The sequence below is a fragment of the Tachypleus tridentatus genome, chromosome 1 (assembly GCF_004210375.1).
Source record: "Tachypleus tridentatus isolate NWPU-2018 chromosome 1, ASM421037v1, whole genome shotgun sequence".
Lineage (NCBI taxonomy): Eukaryota > Metazoa > Arthropoda > Merostomata > Xiphosura > Limulidae > Tachypleus > Tachypleus tridentatus.
Genome location: NC_134825.1, coordinates 145,245,040 through 145,267,179, shown reverse-complemented (window position 1 = coordinate 145,267,179; position 22,140 = coordinate 145,245,040). Strand labels below are relative to the sequence as shown.

General features: G+C 32.1%; 1 protein-coding gene across 4 annotated transcripts in view; it reads left to right on the top strand.

Annotated features, from left to right (window-relative positions):
- Positions 1-1,800: 1,800 nt before the first annotated feature.
- Positions 1,801-22,140, top strand: part of LOC143226093 (ankyrin repeat and SOCS box protein 15-like) — a 41,043-nt gene continuing 20,703 nt past the window's right edge. The window contains exons 1-2 of one of the 4 annotated variants that reach the window (XM_076456602.1): positions 1,801-1,935; positions 2,112-2,362. The gene's annotated coding sequence lies outside the window, so the exon portion shown is untranslated. The other 3 variants (XM_076456610.1, XM_076456627.1, XM_076456620.1) reach the window with 3 other exon arrangements.

Genomic DNA, 22,140 nt, shown 5'->3' with positions numbered 1-22,140 from the left:
ACTTAATATATAATAACATAAGCTAAATTTTTCAATTTTCTTATTAAGTATGTTTAATACCTAATATCAGTTATAACGAATAATCATCGGCTATACAGCACATTAAACTTACTGAAAAGTACGTATATAACAGAATTCGAATAAAATACACGTTTCTCTTATAACCTAACAAGTTGTAGGTTGGAGTAGCTTATTTATAATTTATAAATAAAAAATAAATTTATTTTTGTCACAGATTATTTCGATAAGCTCCCAGTGAGTCAAAGGTAAGCTTACGAAGCTACATTAAAATGTAGAATTTTAATTCTACATCGTGAACAGAGCCCAAACAGCCTAATGTGTAGCTTTGCGCTGAAAGGTCTAACTTAACAACTGTTCCGATAACAAGCATGAACATTGTAAAAATCACTGTTTTTAATCTGGTTTGTTATGTTTAGAATGTATGAAGTTGTATGCTTAATTTTTCCTGAAAGGTACATGAAAGATATATATATATATATGACTTAAAAACAACAAATTCATATATGTGTGTGTCTGAGCACACACATATATACTGTAAATATGATTGATTCATTTGATACTTGTGTATGTAATTAAGTATTGTAACTGTAACATTTATATATGTACATAATTTAATTTGTGTTGGTTGTATGTGTATATATATGTATTACACATGCGTATAAATGTTAATGTATATGTACATTAGTTAATACAATATTGTCTGTATATATTTATTTTATGTGTATATAGAATGGAGTTGAACAGCTAGATCTCTTATTCCTCTGCGGGGACACACCAATATATTACCACATGTAAACTGTTTTAAATATGTCATTTTGTGTACTAAGTATTGACATCAATAAAACCTGTATGTGATAGAGTTTTAGGGTAATAAAGCTGTATTTTACTTTGCACACATAAGTTGTGTTAAGTGCTTGTGGAATTAGAGTAACGCTGCCTCTTTCCAATCCCCCGCTGGCACAGCGGCAAGTCTACGGATTTACAACGCTAAAATCAGGGGTTCGATTCAGCAAATAGCTCTTGTGGCTTTGCTGTAAGAAAACACAAACATGCGTCATTCAAATAATCCGAGCTTCGATCCCTATCAAGTTGGCTAGAACAAAGTAAATATTAGTACCCTTTTCTCTGGCATAAAAAAATGTTACGAAGCCACAACTATTTAAAATTTTAAATATTAAAATGCTTATAACACTAACTTAAAGAATATAAGTAAGACAGAGTTTTACCTTGCCATATTTACAAAGTGCCTTCTTTTCTCATGAAACTCTTCCCTTTTAACGTTCTATACATGTTATTGTTGTTAATTTTAAAGACGTTTTAACATTTTCTTGGGGATTGTTTGTGTTGAGAGCAGATACCAAATTTGATGTTTATATAAGTTTGATTTTTAATCACCTGAGTTATACCAGATTTCTAACCAATAAGCTCTATACGATTCGTGTTTGGTGGTTCTTTAGTTGTATTTATTTATTGAGAATGGTCGAATATTACTCTGCTTGAATCAGTTCTTTAAACCTTTTTGTTTTACGATGGAAACAGTTACACTTGTTTTAACATTGATTTACAACACATAATGCTAAGTATACCACTCAGAATTTACATTGTTCAGTGAAAAACTCCTTAAAGTAAACGTTCTCTTACGTTAAAATTGTGTGAAATACCTTATGCTTTCCCAAGACTTTACTGAGCTTGTGTGTTCTTATTTTAGAAACTTGTACACAAAATAATTTTACTTATTTACAATAAAAACTCGAGAGAGGATTTCACAAGCATTTAATGATATTTTCAAGGAACCAGCTGATTCCAGCCAGCTGAGGTTCCCGTCTTAGTCACGTGGTTTTGTTTATTACGAACTGCGTCTTCGCACGGGGACTGAAGTGCGTAGTTCTTGAAAACGGCAGTAGTATAAAGAAGGTATAATAAGTAACTGGTAAAGTTAGCGATCTTTGTCTTAGGTTGAAATTTTAATAGTTTAAAATCTTGCGTTACTGATATAATCAGAGGGAGTCAAAAACCTCGAGATAAAGAACGTTTATGAGCGATACTACTAATCTCATCTAAAAATCTTTTCTTTTTTTGTTTTTTATTAGTCTGTGAAAAAAAGGACGCTGTACATGGCTCCTTTTGTCTGTAAGCAGTACAACAAATACGTATTTGTCATCTGCTGGGCCAACAATCTACAACGTTTGTAGCTCTAACTTCAAATAACATTCAGCCAAACTCTTGATTGAAAAAGAAAAGGAGCTGAATCCGTAACGTGAACGCTTCTTGGAAAATTAGTGTAATAACTGATTCTTCGCCTATTGAAAACCAGGAAAAACCGACTTCTCTGGCACACTCTGTAAGTGTTCCAACTCTTTGAACTATCTGATAAACAATTTTGTTAAAAGTATTAGTTTTTCCCATTTATAATGAATCTAGAGTTTCACTACTTTTATCATGGATTTGTATACCAGTGCGCAACTTAAAAAATTAGATTATATTCAAATGAATCCAGTCTTCAACAGACATAATCTGGTTTGGAGTGAGGATGTACTTTGTTACAGATACTGCTTGTTTTGCAATATGTTTGATAAAAGTTATTAATGTAACTGTTATAGTGCATCTTTTGGTGGATGTTATTACATAATAACATTGAATCAGAGAGTTTCTTAACATGGTATCAATTTTGTTATATGTGTTTAGTATGTTTTTATTCTAAGAAAACACTTTCGGAAAGCGTGGTAAAAATTCTTGTAATCATACATATGTGTTTAGCTGTAAAAAAACCAGCTAAAAACATAACGTTTATTATTTAGCATGTTTGTACAGAAAGTGAAGGTCGATTAACTACAACATATCGCTTTATTGTAGGGAACGCTGATTTTTTAAGAGAAAGGGCAGTTGTTTGTCTGCTCTGCCCACCAAGGGGAATAAAATCCCAGATTTAAACGTTGTAGGTCCGTAAACTTTCAAGTAAATAAAATGTTTATTGAGAGGATACACGTTAAGTATGTCCAGGAAGAACGAGCTAAATGGCTAAATGTTATTCACGTTAATGTATGGTGACTGTGCTACAGGAACCACAAATATGAGGCCCGGTATGGCCAGGTGGTTAGGACACTTGGCTCGTAATCTGAGGGTCCCGAGTTCGAATTCCCGTCACACCAAACATGCCTGCCATTTCAGCCTTGGGGGCGTTATAATGTGACGGTCAGTCCCACTATTTGTTGGCAGAAGAGTAGCCCAGGAGTTGATAGAGGGTGGTGATGACTAGCTGCCTTCCCTCTAGTCTTACACTGCTAAATTAGGGACCGTTAGCGCAAATAACCTTCGTGTAGCTTTGCGCGAAATTCAGAATCAAACCATAAATATGAAGTATTTAATTTAGATAAAAAAGTTCAGAAATACAATTTCTATGTTGCTGTTGGTTGTGAGAGGTAATACTGTTGCAGAATTTTTTTTTTCTTCGTTATTTAAACATGTTATTTTTAGCTAGAGGGAGTTTTAATACTGTGCGAAGAGCGCGATTAGAACTTTCTTGGAAGTTTAGCAAGTTGAACAATATAAAGTGTAAATTAGGCGAGATTGGTGGTTTATTAAGAGACGAGAAACTCACTGGCTTATTACGTCTAATATAATGTGTAGCTTTACAATGAATTTTTAAGCAGTTAGAACCGCGATCTTTCAACTTATAAGAGGGGATCGTTTACAACGTGTAACGGTTATTTACATGTTGAATTATAAATATCTAACAAAGATGTTAATAAATTATTCACTGAAAACACTCAACAACATTTAAAACATTTGTAAAAAATTATGTGAATTATAAATAATAAAGATATAGAGAAGTTCCAGGATATTTGTTCAGTGTAAGTTTCGATGTTGTATAATTTTTTATTCTTTTATATCAGTGTCACGTAATACAATTTTAACATTGATTTTGAATATGAAGTGTAGTTTTTAATCTTGAAAAAAATTATTGTTACTATACATTTTTAACACAAAGTTACACAAAGGACTATTAGTGCTCTGCCCACCACAGGTATCGAAACCCGGTTTCTAACTAGTTTAAATCCATAAAAATACCATTGTGCCAGGGGAAAGTTTGAAAAACGTAGGAAGACCCTTTACAGTGTTGTTTGATCTTTGTCTTAATTGCTCTTCTAGTTTTCCCCAGATAAAATTGTCCAGTTCTGTCACTTCGTTTTCGTATATAGAAGTTTGAGTACGTTATATCAAAACGATTTTGAACATGTAAGTCACGTATCAAAACAACAGTACTACCTTTAGACATTGCTTGGGAAGGGTATGTAACAGCCCTCTCACACACAATATTTTTATACACTCAAGCTGTAAAAGTATGTTCAGATAGGGAATTTAGAATTTACACGAAGAACATCCCTTGTACTTAATGGTATTGGAATGCAAATAATATGGATTAATTTGAGGTACCAGGACCATCCAGAAAGAGACCTGCAATAAATCTACCCTAGCCATGGTAAGCAAAATGCGGTATCTTGAAATGAGGATCCATGAACAGAAGGGTAGTTGTAAAAATTGTTCACTTGATCCTGGTAACACCATGTAACATAATCAAGAAGGATATTTACCTGGAAAAGCTACATAAATCACACACACACACGTGCTTAAACCGTCACATACCTTTTGTAGTTGGAAAACGAAATGGATATTCATACTGGTCAATTCGCTAGACCCAGCGTCTCTTGAATTCTGCATGATTATTTTGTTGAAGTGGACGCTAGGAAACCATCGTCTTCGTACAGTAGAGATACTTTGGACATAACAACCTTAGGTCGGAGTCTTTCGCATGAGAACTACGTCGCAGAACTATTGTCAAGCCGCGCGATCGTCAGTTACTTGATATATCATACTCAATCTGTGTATTGTGCCTTTGGGTTTTCTTTTTTTTTGCGTTAAATAATTGTATCCAATGATGTATGATTTAAATTATAAACTTTAACGTTCTAAAACTTGTTGATTTATTAGTCTATTACAGTGATGGATTGACTATTAGGATAACGAATTTGTCAGTCGGATTAGCTGATACTACAATTTTATGAAGATTAGGTAATAAAGTTAGAAGTTTTGTTTGTTGTTAATGTTAGAGCTACATAATAGGCTAAATATCCCTTGCTTATCACGGGTATCGAAATAAAACTTTTAGCATCAGTGAGTCATTGGGGTCAGAAACAGAAGTAATATATGTATAAGAACATCAACATGTAATGAGTATATAATTTTATTATTTAAAACTAGGGAGCTTAAGTGCTCTTAGTACAATATCTATTTACGGCCATTGACTATTAAGTGTAACTCGTGAATTAAGGCTTTCCTTTAGATACATAGGGTTTGCATAAATTTAGAACTTGTAGTCGTAGAATTAAAAATGTCGATATCGTTAATTGTACTGGTTTTGTTTGTTGCTAAGTGTGAAGTTTAATAATGGGTTATCGGTGCTCTGTCCACCAATGATATCAAAATCAGATTTTTGTTTATATACCTCCTCATAATTATCGATGAGACTCTGAAGAGCGGAATGGAGGTTACTCGACTTTACTTTCTTCATTTTAGTGAATAATCTAAAAGAACTTGCCTGACAATAACAACCATTACAGAGCTTGTGTCAGAAGTCGGATTATTTTGTTTAAAATGACAACGCGGACTCAAAGCGAGATGGAAAATTTGGTGGAAATGATGAAATAGTGGGAAATATGACCAAAAGGAAATAAGTTAAAAGAAAAAAACACAAGAGCATGATATGAGAGTTACAGAAAAAGAAATAACACAAGTCACTTTCATCAGAGACAAGCTCGAAAAGGCATTAGAAAAGGTACATCTACAAAGAAAAGGTAATAACGAAATGATATCATTGAAAGGACATAGCAATGTACAAAGTAACATAAATACTATGGTAAAACTTCTGAAAGTGACCTGGCATGGCCAGGTGGTTAAGGCACTTGACTCGTAATCCGAGGGTTGTGGGTTCAAGTCCCCGTCATACCAAACATGCTCGTCATTGTAGCCGTGGGGGCATTATAATGTGACTGTCAATCCTATTACTGGTTAGTAAAAGAGTAGCCCAAGAGTTGGCGGTGGGTGGTGGTGACTAGCTGCCTTCCGTCTAGTCTTACACTGCTAAATTAGGGACTGCTAGTGCCTATAGCCCTCGTGTAGCTTTGCTTGAAATTCAAAACAAAACAAACAAACTTCTGAAAGCTGAACTTGAAAATGCAAGGTGAAACAAATCACATCTCTTTGCGCATGTGCCCAAGAATTCCAAGCGTAAATGTCATTTACTGTCATGTGGAATAGAAAATCCCATTCGTTCTCCACATGTTACTTATAGATGCATCAATTTTTTTTCTTTACTGACAGTCTTTCCTGGGTTATTCTTGCTACATTACAACTTTATCAAGTTACATAATTTAACATGTCAGTTATCAACGTCGTTAAAAATGAAAGCCAACAGATTGTGATGGAAACATACTATAGGAGACATATCAAGAATAGTTTAGAGTGATATTTAGTGTTGATTGAATAGGAAAAGAAAGCTTGAAACTATTCCGAAATAAAACAAGAATATGGGCTGATAAAAACAGCTAGTTGCCATAAAATTCCAGAAGGAGGAAATTTGGAAGCCATTTTCACTATAGGAAGATTCTATACGCAATACATGAGAGAGTCATTCACACAAAAGAAGAGTGCACACTTTCAGTAGACTACTTATAGGAAGAGCGTTTTCTTTGGGTAATAGGATTATTGAAGGAATTTACAATCCAAGAGGATTAGTGATGTGGGCTATGCATTTTTTTTTTTACTCAGACGTATAGATTTTGGTTAGAGGGAGTTTTGACGTCCATGATGAGCATGACACTATGACGAACTTTCTTGAAAGTTTGGAAAGGGAATTAAACCATATTAAATGCGAGTTAAGCGAGACTAGGATATATTATTAATTGATTTATGAGTCTATTATAATGATGGATTGAATAATGAGATAGCGAGTTTGTTAGTTGGTTAATTTGTTACTTCTGTTTAGTGAATATCAAGTTTGTGTTTTAACGAAGTGAGAGAGATAAGATATTTACTGTGCATATTAGAAAACTAACAAATAATTAATGAGTACACTAGTATCACAGCAGTGAATACTAGATAGGATTTTGAACACGTTTATGGACAAACTTGTAAAGAACACTCAAATTGTTTGGTAGACAGATATTTCTATATAATTAACTCTACTCGTAAATATAGTAATTACTGTTATTCCACTGTATGACGTTTACTCTATGTGTAGATTACGCGTCATACGAAATAACTATAAATTCTGTTGAAACTTAGCACTGTGTAGAAAGGCTTCTTAAATATCGTTAGTGAGACCAACTGCTCACCTGTGATAAGAGTACAGAAATGAAGGAATGATGGTTAAATACATGTATATAAATAGGTAACTGTTCCGCCAAAAGTAATTCAAATATCATTTAAACTATAGATGAGATACACACGTTCTGCTTCATTTAAACTATAGATGAGATACACACGTTCTGCTTAATATAAAACTGGCAATACTTATCAACCACCTAATGTTTCTTTTATTGTTAAACATAAAACTACCTAAGGTAAGGATGTGGAGGGACTGTGATATTGTTCGTTTTCTTAGTTATCAATGGGATGTCACTAAAGTATTACACCTTGGAAATTTAACCTTTTTGTGAAAGCTTCCGAGTAATGCTTATAAGGCTAAAAAACTTATAGAAAAGTCACTGAAATTACTTATCTTTTGAAAACACTTTTCTAGTCCATAAAGAAGTAGACTCAACCAAGAGACGAGTAAATTATGACACAACAAGCTAATCGTCAGTTCAACTTTCACATTTAACAACTTAATATAAATTTAATGTAATGCAATGTTTAAAAAGCAATCAAAATGAAACACTGCTTGTGTTCTGTATTATTATAAACCCATTAAACGCAAGGATAATGTTGAATATATATATATTACAATGCTTAATGGTGGATATATATATGTATTAAAATACAGAGGAGTGTAGAGGCTTTCTAGACTAATCAGTTTTTTATAACTACAACAGTTCAAATAAATTAATAAATCAGAAATTTCTATCAAACATTTTAAGTTAGCAAATAAGTGGATTAAATGAGAAATCAATATATATATATATATTTATATATATATATAGATAGATATAAACACACAGATATATTTATACAGATATTTAATATAAACAAAACTAATATATTTATTAAACAATAGTTTTCCAAATATAAATTCAGTTACTTATAGAAAAGTTATATTAAGTTGTTAAATGTGAAAGTTGAACTGACGATCAGCTCGTTGTGTTATAATTTTATCGTCTCTTGGTTGAGTCTAATTCTTTATGGACTAGAAAAGTGTTTTCAAAACATAAGGTTTTTACATCTAATGTAATAAGAGCTCTGCATAGTCTTAATGTGCCTGTCTGTCTGTGCAGTTGTTTGCGAGAAGGATTTATGACGTTTTTATTCGAATGCTTTGTCGGATTCTTCTGTAGTTGCTGAAATAGCGAACTATTTATTTGAATGATACCTTACTTGAAAGACTATTTCTGGATTTTACATTTCTAAGTAAGTCTCTCATACAATCTACCCGAGTGTATGCTACCTCAAACTATCAAAATTATGATTGATACAACTTAAACGAACAAATAACCATACAATGTATTCCTTCTAACAGACACACAAACTCGTAAATATTTTGGCTTAACAGACTAAAAGTACTCTTTCTGAGAACATGTCCTCAAAATAGCATACTTTACGTAAGCAACTATGAGATGTTGCCAACTAAAAGGTTACGATTTCGCTTACTTGTCTTGACTGGACGTTATTTTTATACCTAAGATTGGCACATTTGGAGACCAAGGTTTCGTCGTTGCTGGGAAGTCTCCTATCAGCCTTAAACTTCCTTTTGCACTCTGCACACACACACACACACACACACACACACACAAGTAAAAGTAAACAGTTATCATCAGTCAGCTGTTTGTTGTCAGGGTACGGAAATCCTGACGTCACAAACTACACCTGCAATAAAAAAATGCCTCTCTGTAAACATTCAAAACACTAACACTGTTTTCCCAGAGTATTTCAAAAGTATTGGGAAGAATGAGTGGAAAAATAGTTTGTAAAAACTAATTGTCGAACTCATGAAGTGCTTTATTTTGAGAAAAGTCCAAGAAGAGAGGTAAGGTAATTATGGCGAAGATTACGAAATTAACAAGTGCCATGAAAAAAAAAGTGGCATATGAAAGTATATGTACACGCTCATATGAAAGTATATGCACACACTCATATGAAAGTATATGTACACACGAGAAAACAGATGAAAGTTGAACTCAATTTCGTTTTAATGTTTATGCAGATGATACGAAAAATCAATAAGGTGTACACGCAAAAAGGGGATAATATACTTTGTTATTTGAAAGATTCGAATAAAACGTTCCTTTGTCGAATAATGAATGCATCTAGGTATTTAAGCTTAGAGGAAAAATACTTTTTTAAGGGAATTAAGTTAATCAATAGGTTTTAAAGTTTTAAAATTTCAATATTATAATTATCAAGGTACTGTATAATGATAATAGATTAAACGGCTCAAGAAATACACTTTAACTTTTGAAATTGTTACTCAGTCTGTATTTTGTATGTCAAATTCAGTAAAACGTACGATGAGTTTGCTTTCTATTCGAATTAATAATTGGATCGTTTATTTGGATAAAAATTAATCTCATGCAACACAATAGAAAAGAGGAGATTTGTAATGATGTTCATGCAAAATAACTGAAACAAACTTTTATGTTGTTACAAAATTGTATGATACACTTAACATAAATGTAAAATATATATTTTGTATGGAAAACACGGGCTTGCTTCTTTATAAAAAAGTATAAAATGCACATATGTGGGGATATTACGTAGAATTAATTGTATTATTTAAAATACCACCATGATGACTATTTACAAAAGTGATGTCATGTTATTTTTATACAACTTTAAAAAAACGAAAACAGCTTGAAACTGACGGCAGGCGGAAACATTGAACTAACGAAGTCAACATACCTTCAATTGAAATAACGGTTAAGAGATTTTACCCTTGTTTTTTTCAAGTGATGGAGTTAGTTGACTTAACAAGGTCAACAAGAAAAATAAGTACACATATATCAGCATGGTAACGAGTCACCAACCTCGAACCCTGGGATTCACAATACAGCACTATAATCACTCATCCATGCACAGCTTGTTTTATTATTACTTATCCAAAGAATAGTGGAAAATACAGTCTTACACTTTCTCATATATTTTGCTAATAAATGTGTCATATTTTAGATTTGCAGAATTTTTGCAGCATTAAATATGTTAAGAAATGTTTAATGATATAACAATCTATCTCGCTTTTTGAAACCATTGTTAAAAAGAAGAATTATAATACTGTTGTGAACCTGTTTAATGGAAATAGTTTCAGATAAAACTAATTTGATTGAAAATATAATTTTAATTGTGATGTATGAAAACAACGCTATATAAACAATAAGTAAAATAGAAAGTAAATTTTCAAACAGACAATATGATACTACCGTAAAGGATGACCTGTTAACCCTGTAGAATTTTAAAAGTCTCGATTTGACCAATTTTCTTTTCCCAATCTGGAAATAAACTTAATAAAAATTAAATGTTTCCAATGAATGTTTAATTTTAAATATGATATGCAGCAGGAAAGTTGAGCTAGCACCACAGCTATATTTAGCGTTTAAGTTAACATGAGCAAGTAAAATCTGTTATTCATTAAATAGGCCTTCTAATAGTTGTTTTAAATGTTTGATTTTTCAATGACTCACGAGGTTCTGATATTACAAGTTAGTATACAGAGCAGCGTTTATTAAGTTTTTGTTTTTTTTTAAACACGGTGTGAGCTAATGATCGGTATTTTTATAGAGTGGGTGTTGCTAAAGGTGCGAGATGTGGCACTACAAGAAGAATATTTCGTGTAGTGAAGTATTCAGATCTTGGGGCACTAATTTTAATGATGATTATTTCCAGTACAGTGAACGGTATCCACGAGGGAAGACCATGAAAAAAAATCAACATCCTACCACGAGAGCTGTTGAGAAAAAGACAAAGTACAGAACACTTTATCGAACATACCCTGCACGTAAAAAAACAGAAGTTTGTTTCAACCTTGAATGAAACTTGAGTGTGTTTAAACAAGAAAGTGCTTCAATACCGAACATTAGGTAAAACATTTTCCAACAAATACAATGTAAAGATTACCCCCCGCTAGGACAGCGGTAAGTCTTCGGATTTACAGCGCTAATATCAAGGGCTCAGTTCTCCCCGGTAGACACAGTAGATAGTGCGATGTGGATATGTTATAACAATAGCATACACACGCTGTAAAGAACATTTTTATACGGCTATATGGTTGCAGCAAATTTCTCACGTAATGGGAAAATGAAATCTTACCTAATGCTAGTAAAATAAATATTAACTCAATCTGCTATGAGGAAATGATGTTAACAACAATTCTATATGGGAGGTAAAATTTGTTTATCGTGTGGGTAGGACAACAAGAAATTATGGATTCATCAGGATAAAGTGGAACGTTTAATTACAAAGCAGTACTCCTACAATCTACGTCTTAATTAGAATATCTAAATTCACTTGATTATGAACCGTTAACTTATGTACATTTACTTTGCTTAAACGCGCTCTTGTAAGTGAATAACCATGTATACTACGGTGATGGTATGGGATCAAAGATTATTTTGGCATCCTATGTAGAAACTTGTTGTTGTGAAAGTTGCTGTGCCGACCAGTATAAATATTATATTTACATAGTGTGTAAGTACGGTTAACATGAACGACGACAGAAAAAAAAATCCTCGGGAAGTACAAGACCTCGGACATTATAAGAAGCTCTCTAAATATGGCGGTATACAAACATGATAACATGTGACAGCTGGTGGTATACAGACATGATGAAATGTGATAAGGGTCTTTCTGAGACTAAGCAATTAGAGAAGTTCATATGTTGTTGATGTAGAGTACATGACTGAGTTACAAATAAAAATAAAAGGGCTATCCACAATTTATAATCAACAACAAAAGACCAGAGTTCGTACTATGTCAAAACATGGACCCAAGTCCACACAACTCTCAACTAATATAGCTCTTGTTTAACCTTACCTTACTCAGCCAGGACTCAGTTACAGATAACTTAAATAAAAGTAAACCTACTCCTAAAATCTGACATTATATTATATTTAAACCTTCACTAAGATTGTCTAGATACATTTTAGTCGCACAAAAAGTAATTATAGGTAGTTAAAATATGTTTAGGTTACTTCTGTTCTTTTTATTAATAAATACTCACTCAACATTACTTGGGTCATCACTAATTTCCTGAAATACGTGTATTATAAAGACTATACCTAACACACACGAAATTTTATGTTATAAAATCATAACAGTCCATTTTAAAGTTATTTAACTTCTGATATCAAAAGCTTAGTTGATTTTCTGATCTCTCGTCACCATAGCCAAAAATAAAACTGATTTCATGAAAATTATCATTCTAATTGTGTTGCATTGCATAACGTTATCTAAACAATAGATAAAATAGAAAGTAAAAGTTAAAAAGAAAACAACTGTAATACTTCCGTAGATGATGAACTGTTGGCTGTGTAAGACAAGAAGTCTCCACTTGACCGATAAACTACTATCACACTATTCATACAGTATATAATATTTCAGAAAGTATTTAAGAAGCTGAGCTGGAATCCCAGTGAATTAAAGTGACAAGTTGTTCAGTAGCCTAGAGTAAATACTTAAAAACACATCATCTAATCACTGGAACTTAACTGTCTATCTATGCGGACATCACTGGTACAACGTAAGTAAAACAATTACTTTGTCACACGTGAAAAACACATGACTTTATTTCCGTAAAAATACTTATATGTTGAAGTACTTTTTAACTGCTAACAAATTAGCTTTCGATGACCAAGTTACGACAAATAAAAGAATATTATATTTACTTTCAATTGCTATTTATTAATTAGTTTGATAAATATAGCCTTTTCGGAAGAAACCACGAAAATTTACATGTAGGGAGGTTAATGTATACAGATTAATATAAGTGTATATGTATCCAATGAAGGGATTATTATCGAAAAACAATAAAAAAGGTATTTTATTTTATTGTTTTTACAAAGTAAGCATTATTCACAAGGATTATATTTTACAAATATACTTTAAAGGAAGTTAATATATAAAATTAATAGATATATGTGTTTCACAGAATCCACTACAGATTTTCATTATTCAACGTTGTCACCACTTTTATTAATATTTTCTATTTGCATACAAAATCTATGTTGTGAAGTACAGTTTCTAATGATTAAAACACTTTCAGGCCTGACATACCCAGTTTGTTAGGGCGCTCGGCTGAGGGTCGCGAGTTCGAATCCCTGTCACATCAAATATCCTCGCCCTTTCAGTTTATAATGTTACGCTTAATCTCACTATTGGTTGGTAAAGAGTAGCCAAAGAGTTGACGGTGGGTGTTGATGACTAGTTTCCTTTCCTCTAGTCTTAGACTGCTAAATTAGGGACGGCTAGCGTAGATGGCCCTCGTGCAGCTTTGCGCGAAATTCATAAGCAAACAATAAAATATTTTCAGAAGATCTAGTCCCAAGGGAATGAAAATTTGGTTCATTTGTATTCAAGAATTTAATTAAATGTAATTCTGTAGTTTGTGATATTTTGTAATATCTTGAGATTTCTATGGAAGTGTATATTTGGTTAATTTTTGTGTGAGTAACGAATTAAATGTACTTTGTGATCTGGCAAAATTATGTTAATAGACTAAAGATCTAAATCATTTTCAGGATTTTCACACCGTTTCGTAAGGAAACTACTACAAACACAACTAACATAGAATATTTGGCACCAATGCTAACATTAACTTCTAAAACTAATATTTGAGTCAACATTCAAATACTGTTGATGTCCAAAAAGGTGGTGCTAAGCTCTCGCTGTGGATATTCTAAACCAGACGATGAAAAAATGACATTTCGCTTTTCATTATAGGCCAAACACAATTGGAATTTTCATTAGTAAATAGGCAAAAATATTTCAAGAAGCGGTTATGCATTTCTCTCCAGACGTTTAGATACATTGAATGAATTAGATATCTTGTCATTTGAACTTAGCTTGATTAGATTTGATAATGGAAATAGCGTCTTTGAAACACTGGAAACCCATAATGCACCATAGTATAATAATTATTATAGTATTTGCAATGAAAATAGATAGAGCAAGCTAGGAAAAGGACGTGTACCATAGAGAACAGTACGATTCCGTGAAAAAGACTTCAGACCAGCTTTACATCACCCCCTACTTGTAAAGATGTTATCTGTTTACTTCTAATTCAGAAGCAAAATGGTGACGAGCTTTGGAGAGTCGAAATGCTTACCATGGATGCCAAGATTATAAAGATGACAACATATCTAAAAGAAATACGTCTACTAGAAAACTTTTATTAGATGGTATGGAAGCGACAGTTGCCATGCATCACAAAAATCACATAGCATGTTTTCATAGTAGACATTGAAGTTTCGAGAAGTGTGAAAACTGGAACTACATCAGAGATATTGTCTCAAGAATCATCAATTTTCTTCAGAATTCATTGCATGTATCAAGAACTTTGAAAATGGTCAAGATAACATAAATCATATATTCAAACTTTTTAATCGTGTAAAGTTGTACATTAAGTGCTTGAAAGAACTTGTTGTTTATGTAAAAAGTAAAGCTAAAGAAACTCAGAGATAAAATTCTGTGTTCTAAAGACGGCTGGTATAGGTGTTACTCTTTAATTAAAATAAAATAAGGTTATTATAATTAAATTTTTAATGCTCATACGAACTGTGTTTAGAATAGAATTTTACTTCATGTGGGTTTCTCGTCATCATGAGATAAAATTTTGTTTGCGATTTCTTCTGTAGAAGCATACAGAAATTACTACGAAATAATTTTATCATTTGAAAAGGACGCTGGAAACTACCTGCTTGTAGAAAGTAAAAGCAGTTTTGAAAAGGACGTATTGATAATCAATAAATATTATCCAAAGAGAAACGTTTGATAAAAAATACCAGTTTAATGGTTGTCTTATTGGTCTACAATAGTATTCGTTCTGTGGCTTCAGTTGCTGTAGTAGAGATGAAACGAACCAGTTGTCATTTTTCATAAAACAAAGACTGAGTTTATTATTTCGAACGTTGCAGAATCAACAACACAGCTCATTGTATCTAATGCTGTCAAAAACACAGAAAAGAAAGCAAATAGCCATGTCTTCTACTAGAATATGAAACCACGCTTCTATTGTATGTAGGTCTTTTTATTTTTGTTAAGACAAGAGTTTGTCTCATGATAGAGTCCTACAAATTTCTTCAGATGTTACCAACACAATTATAGTAATATTTAAGGATGCGGGTATTATATGTTCGTTGGCATTGATGGTCAACACACATACAACGTGAAATCTTGAAAACATTGACCATAACTCTTCATATGATACTGCAATGTATGCATTTCACGGAAATGCAATTTACTTGAAAGCATATAATCAAAAATCATCATAGACAAAATATCACCACTGATATCATTAATATTTTGCAAGCACGATAAATAAGGAATATATCTTATATAATCTTTTAGTACCACAAACACTTTCTTCACCAGTCACTATAGAATATGCACTTCCTCCTAGAAGCTATGGCATGTCACATATCTTGTTTTGCTTATTTTGTGAAGAAGAAAACACTAAATTCATGATCTAATGCCATTTCTTTTTTCTTCTGCTGTTTCGGGACAGAGCATACTCTATGACAATGACAAAATATGGTTTGGAAACTATTAGAGAGTTACATAACTGAAAATCCTAATCATGTGGCAATACTAAGAGTTCTGTTCACCAGCCTCTGTTTACTCTTGCCAAAAAGATGCAAAGTAGCTTTGCCAAGAACTTATTTAGAGGGCAAATATGTAGTCCTAATGGAAAGGCATACTTTTATAAGAAGTGTAGAACTATCACTTGCATCGCATTAGGGTTGGACAAGATTGAAAAAAATCTGTAAATTGTACTATGAAGCATTCTACAGGAATTGAGTAACAATTTCATTTTAACTGCTTTTTATGGTTAAGATCAAACTTAACATACTCTAACTTTAAAAAATATAACTTTTTAATAGTAGGTAAATAGATAATACCGTATAAAGTAATCGGAAATAAAGTTTAAATTCACAAAAACGGAACAATACTAAATTCGTTGTGGATTTAAACTTTATTTTAAATAGCCTTTTACATTTAGAAAAACGTTAAACATTAAAATATCATATTAGTTTTATTTAAATCTACCTCAAAATTTGATATTATTTGTTGCATTGGTGTCACAGAATAAATCAGAACTCCACTGTTACAAATATATCACAAATATTCTTGAACTTAAAGTTCATATTCTTTCTGCCGTTTCAGGCCTTGAACATAATCAGTCTTTCCTTAAGAAAAAAAAGTACAAATAAAACTCAACATTGTTAATATGAAATTCTCTAAGAGAAGAATTTTCTATAATAATATTTATATTTCAGTTACATGTTTAGCTTGATTTTCTTTATCATCTTGAACTTGTTCTGTCATTATAACCACCACGATTTGAACCGTTTTATTATAGAGCATTTAGACCACTTGCAGCATTTTTTTCTTATTCCGGACTTAGTTAATCCCTAATTTTAATAACTTGAGATGAATAGGGTCATCTTTCACTTCCAATGTATTAAAAGATCCTCATTTTACTAACATGGCCATTCTATTTTCTGATCCATTTGTAGATTAACCCACATTGCTGTTCATACTCAGTTTTACTTATGACATCTGAATATAGCCATACTAATTATGTAGCTTTATTTAATGACTTTCCATCATTTAACCTTCTTTATATAGGTATTTCGCTACCTTCGAGTCACCCATTCTCTAGCGAGTATATCTGACACCACTGTGTGCAGATTTTCCAATCTTGATTTTCAGTTTATGTTTTTACAAATTTGAGGAAAGATAAGACAATTATACGTTTCACTTGTTAACAATTTTGTTTTATATTAATTTACGGTTCTTATTTAAACTTTATGGGTTTATCATACACGGTACTTTTCAACTTATTTTGAATTTATAAACTCCCCCTAATCTATGTACCTCTTAGTACAATTATTCTCAGTACATTATTCATGTATTCACTTACATTTCTTTTATTGGTTATACCTATCAAAGTGATGAACAAGTCAGGTATTTTAGTTTGCTTTCTCTGGTCAGTCTGATTAACAACCTCATAACATTATCAACCCGGAGAGCCCGACATGGCCAGGTGGGTTAAGACGTTCGACTCGTAACCTGAGAGTCGCGGGTTCGAATCCCCGTCGTACCAAACATGCTCGCCCTTTCAGCCGTGGGGGCGTTACAATGTTACGGTCAATCTCACTATTCGTTGGTAAAAGAGATGGCGGTGAGTGGTGATGACAAGCTGCCTTCCCTCTAGTCTTACACTACTAAATTAGGGACAGCTAGCGGAGATAGCCTCTTGTAACTTTGCGCGAAATTTAAAAACAAACAATCAATCCGGATATAAAGCTAAAAAATTTTGCCATGTGACCCTGTAGTTACTGTACTATAATAATAATTTGTTATTCCATGTACCAGTTTATTTGTATCCTGGTGGGACAGCAGTAATTCTACAAATTACAACACTAAATCTGGGATTAGATTCCCTTCAACAGACAAAACATAGAGTGTATATATATATATATAGTATTCAACAGAGAAGTCGCAAAATTGGAGATTGTTTAATGCCTTAATAAAGAAATGTAATAACCTTGGCACCCAGAGTGTTATTTTAGAGTAGGACTGTTTTGGTGAATTAAAATTAATTTTCTGATTTTTTTTTTATGTTTGGTAATTCTGTTCTTCAGTGTTGCACTTAGTTAAGCTAACTTTTCCTCGCGGTAAGCTCTACGTAGTTCTATTCAGAATACTATTATTCGATCCGTTAAAGATATACGTTCCTTAAGCTGCAAATATTAAAAATGTTGTTTAGAAGCAAATTGTCCAAACAACCTTTCAATTATAAATTCGATCGGTCTAAATTTTATAACGTGGCTTGAACTACCACAACTCTGTACATTTTGTCGAAATTCAACTCGTTCTACTAGTAGAATAATATCATTTGGGTGAACAAGTGTTTGTCCGTCTACTGAATACAAATATAAAGAATATAAGCAAAAAATAAAATAGGCAAAAAAAAACACAAAACAACAAGAATTATGTTTATAGATGTAAGGCCTACTAAGAACTACTCTTATGGGTGCTTGTTCATTTTCGAATTTATGTGCTGTTAAAATTTAACAAAAAGTTTTCTAGTGTAATTTCCAAAGGTTTGATGTATAATTTTCTAACATTATATTATTTTTACAAATTCAATGTCTTGTTGAGATCTGGGAATTATTTTGATAGGTCGAAAAAAGAAAAAGAACGATTAAGTCAAGCCTTTGAAAGAGATTGTTATAAAGTCGTTTCACTATCAACAAGTACATAAACAAGGAGAACTGATTAAAGCCATCGAAGGTAGTGAGAGTACTTGCAATACAACATTATCGGAAACAGTTTTCTGTTTTAAAAGAAATGTTAAAAAGAACATATCTTGGTGGACAAAATTCGGTTTTGTGTGTTAGATAAAAATGCTAATCGAGTTAAATACACAACTATATATATGTTATCAAATTTCGACCTATCATGCTAGTCATAAAACATTATAGGAGTTTTCAGAAAAAAAGTATAAAAATATTTGTTTTTTTATAGTCCAACTATACATCAATACAGCCAACAAATATACGTAAGGGACACTAAAGATATCAGCAATAAGATAACTTTTCTCAGTACTAATACAGTTCCTACTGAAGACAGATGAAAAATTTCTTGGTATACTCTCTGAGCTTCATCTCAACGTGTTTAGAAAAAAGGTCAGTTGTGACGTTACAAGTAAATTGGTATCTGAAAGTGTTGATTACATGGAGAGGAGAAAAAACTAATGAATTCAGGATGTGCAATAGTGAGTCTGGTATTTTTATTTGGAAGTAGAACGCCTTCCATTATGATGCTTTTTCTCCCTTGTTTTTGAAGAACTTCATTATAGTACGTTGGTCATGACCATTGTCCAGCCAAACTGCCATTTCATACTTTTCACGCCACCTATCCTTGAAACATAATATGTGATGATGTCAATAATGTACAGTAGTTCATTTACTGAAATTTACTCAGATTCGATGTATGAAAAAAGAATGTGTCTTTTTCTAAACACTTCTGATCTGTTGTATGGTTGAGTAACACGTCATATATTCATTATTCTCAAAAACTTCCTATTAAGTGTCAATGGCACCTGAAAATATTACATCGTCGTATACTACTTTCTCAACCTGCTGGTCTTGTAATCTGAGGGTCACAGGATCGAATCCCTGTCACACATCACATGCTCGCCCTTTCAGCCGGGAGGGGCGCTATAATGTGTGGTCAATCCTACTATTTGTTGGTAAAAGAATAGCGAAAGAGTTGGCGATGGGTGGTGATGACTAGCTGCCTTCCCTCTACTCTTACACTGCTAAATTATGTAGGGGTTACACAGAAAACACTCGTGTAGCTTAGGTACTAAAAGTTTTACCACTGTGAGATACATTAATCCTTTATCTAGTTTACTAACTTTTTTAGTAAAATGATTTCATCTTACCGTTTCTAGATTTATTATTTTTTGTGATGATTTCGTTTAGCCTTTCATTAATATTTTTTTTTCTCTTTCTGCCCACCTTCTATACTAAACAAAGTACTTTTATCTCCAAACTGATCTGTTTTATTTTCGTTTATGTTTGTTTGTCGGTGCAGCATTCTATTTTCTCATTCATTATTCACATTTCGTATATTTTTTATCAATAAATTATAATTTTACCTTGTTTATTTACAGAAAAATAGAATATGACAACAGAAAAAAAAACACATTAAAGCCAAGTGAATTATGCACATTACAAATGTATCAGTCTTATATCATCACTAGCAAACTAATAAAACAGACAAAAGTACTAGAAGTATAAAGAACAGGAAATAACTATAATCGTCAAGTCAAACTACATCAGTTTCATTTATTCCTTAGGTTTTCAGATATTTGTAAGAAGGAACACTTCGTAATATACTTTATTGTTTTTTCTGCTTACCATAATTAAAATTGGATACATTTTGAAATATAAAATTTGTAATTCATTCACGAAGTTCAGCTTCTTACAAATCTTGTACAAATTCATTATATCTCTCTTGATGTATTTTATATATCTTCACTATGTGTTCATTCTTTTCGTATTTTCCACATACAGGAATTTCTCAACGTTCTTCTGTTTTCTATCCATACCCTTGTAATTATATATATGTTTTTATCATCTTCTTCTATTCTTCACAAGCACACATTTTGCTGCAGTTGAAATTTATTTTAATCTCCTTTTGAACTTATGCAGGATGTAACTTCAGAAGGTCATTTCTTTGGCTCTGTCCCCTTTTTTTTATTGCTCCCCGGAAATGAGAAATTTTGAACTTAAGTCTATTCACATACACCTTTTGTATACACAGTTTACAGAAAGTGACTGACGCAGTATACAGTTAGTTCATGTGAAATTTTATTTGCAATGTAACATTTCAAGAACCAGAGAGCATCTTTTATACATTTTTTTTTTAAATATTGTTATCGACTGTAGTGTTGTACGTTTCAGTACATTGACGAGAATAATGATTTGTTATGGTGAGAACACCTTTTATAACATGGCAAAATATGAGTTTAAATGTACTTTACATAATATATTAGTGTTAAGCCTATTCTATTTTTAAACATTATGCTCTTTATCTGGTTCCGTAGGAATATTCAAGAATTAGAGAAGTGAATAATAATTGTATTCCAACCATACTATATTAGTTATAACTATTGCCAATATCGCATTTCGCTGAATTTAGAGCTCTTCAAGCCAGATCCCAGTATAAATATAAATATTAATGAGTAGTTTTTGTTTTGTTTTTATAATTTGGCTGAAAGATAAATAGATACTGAGTTTATTACACCATAAAGATTGGAATAAAAAACATAAAGTTTCCATTACACTACTTAAACCAAGAACATTTTACCCACTTTGGTATTACTAAACTGGTACAGCGGTAAGCCTACTGATTTACAATGCTAACATCAGGAGTTCGATTCCCCTTTAAAGACTCAACAAGTAACCCAATGTGGCTTTGCTATAAGAAAATGCACCGTTTTCAAATAAACTTTAAAAATGACATTTATACAAAAGTTCCTTTTATTTCTCTTAATAAAATGCACACAAAACAAGTGAGACAGTTTTCTAAAAAATTGTAAAATGACATAGAAGTGTGTAAATAATCATTTTGCTTGCATATTTTCTGTTTTTCTATATCCACAAAGTTCTGTTGTATAATTAATGATAGGTTTTGTTAGACTTCCAAAAAGCACAACTATTTGTTCATATTCCGCGTTCTGCTTCTTTTAGCTACAATGCACTTTTTCCCTAGGATATTTTATCTGTTCCGTTGTTGTACTCATATTGTTAAACTAATATTTCAGATATTTATTTTTTGTCATTCATCACACCTCTATCCCCTAAGTATATATACATATATCATTTAATAGTCTTCTAATCACTTAAATGTATTCAGATCACTGCCGAAAACTGTATAATTTAATTTCTTTCTTGGTGTTTAGTTCTGTTCCCTGGTAAAGACAGCGGTAAATTTACTGATTTTAAATGCTCAAATTTGGGGGTGAGTTCTTCATAATGGACAAAGCAAATAACTTAATATGACTTTACTCTAAACCAAACAAACACACTCTTAGTTCTATTTATTGTTTCTGTAAATATGACGTAGTTATGCGATACAAAATATTACATGTTTTGAAAACGATAAAACCTTAGGTTTGAATTT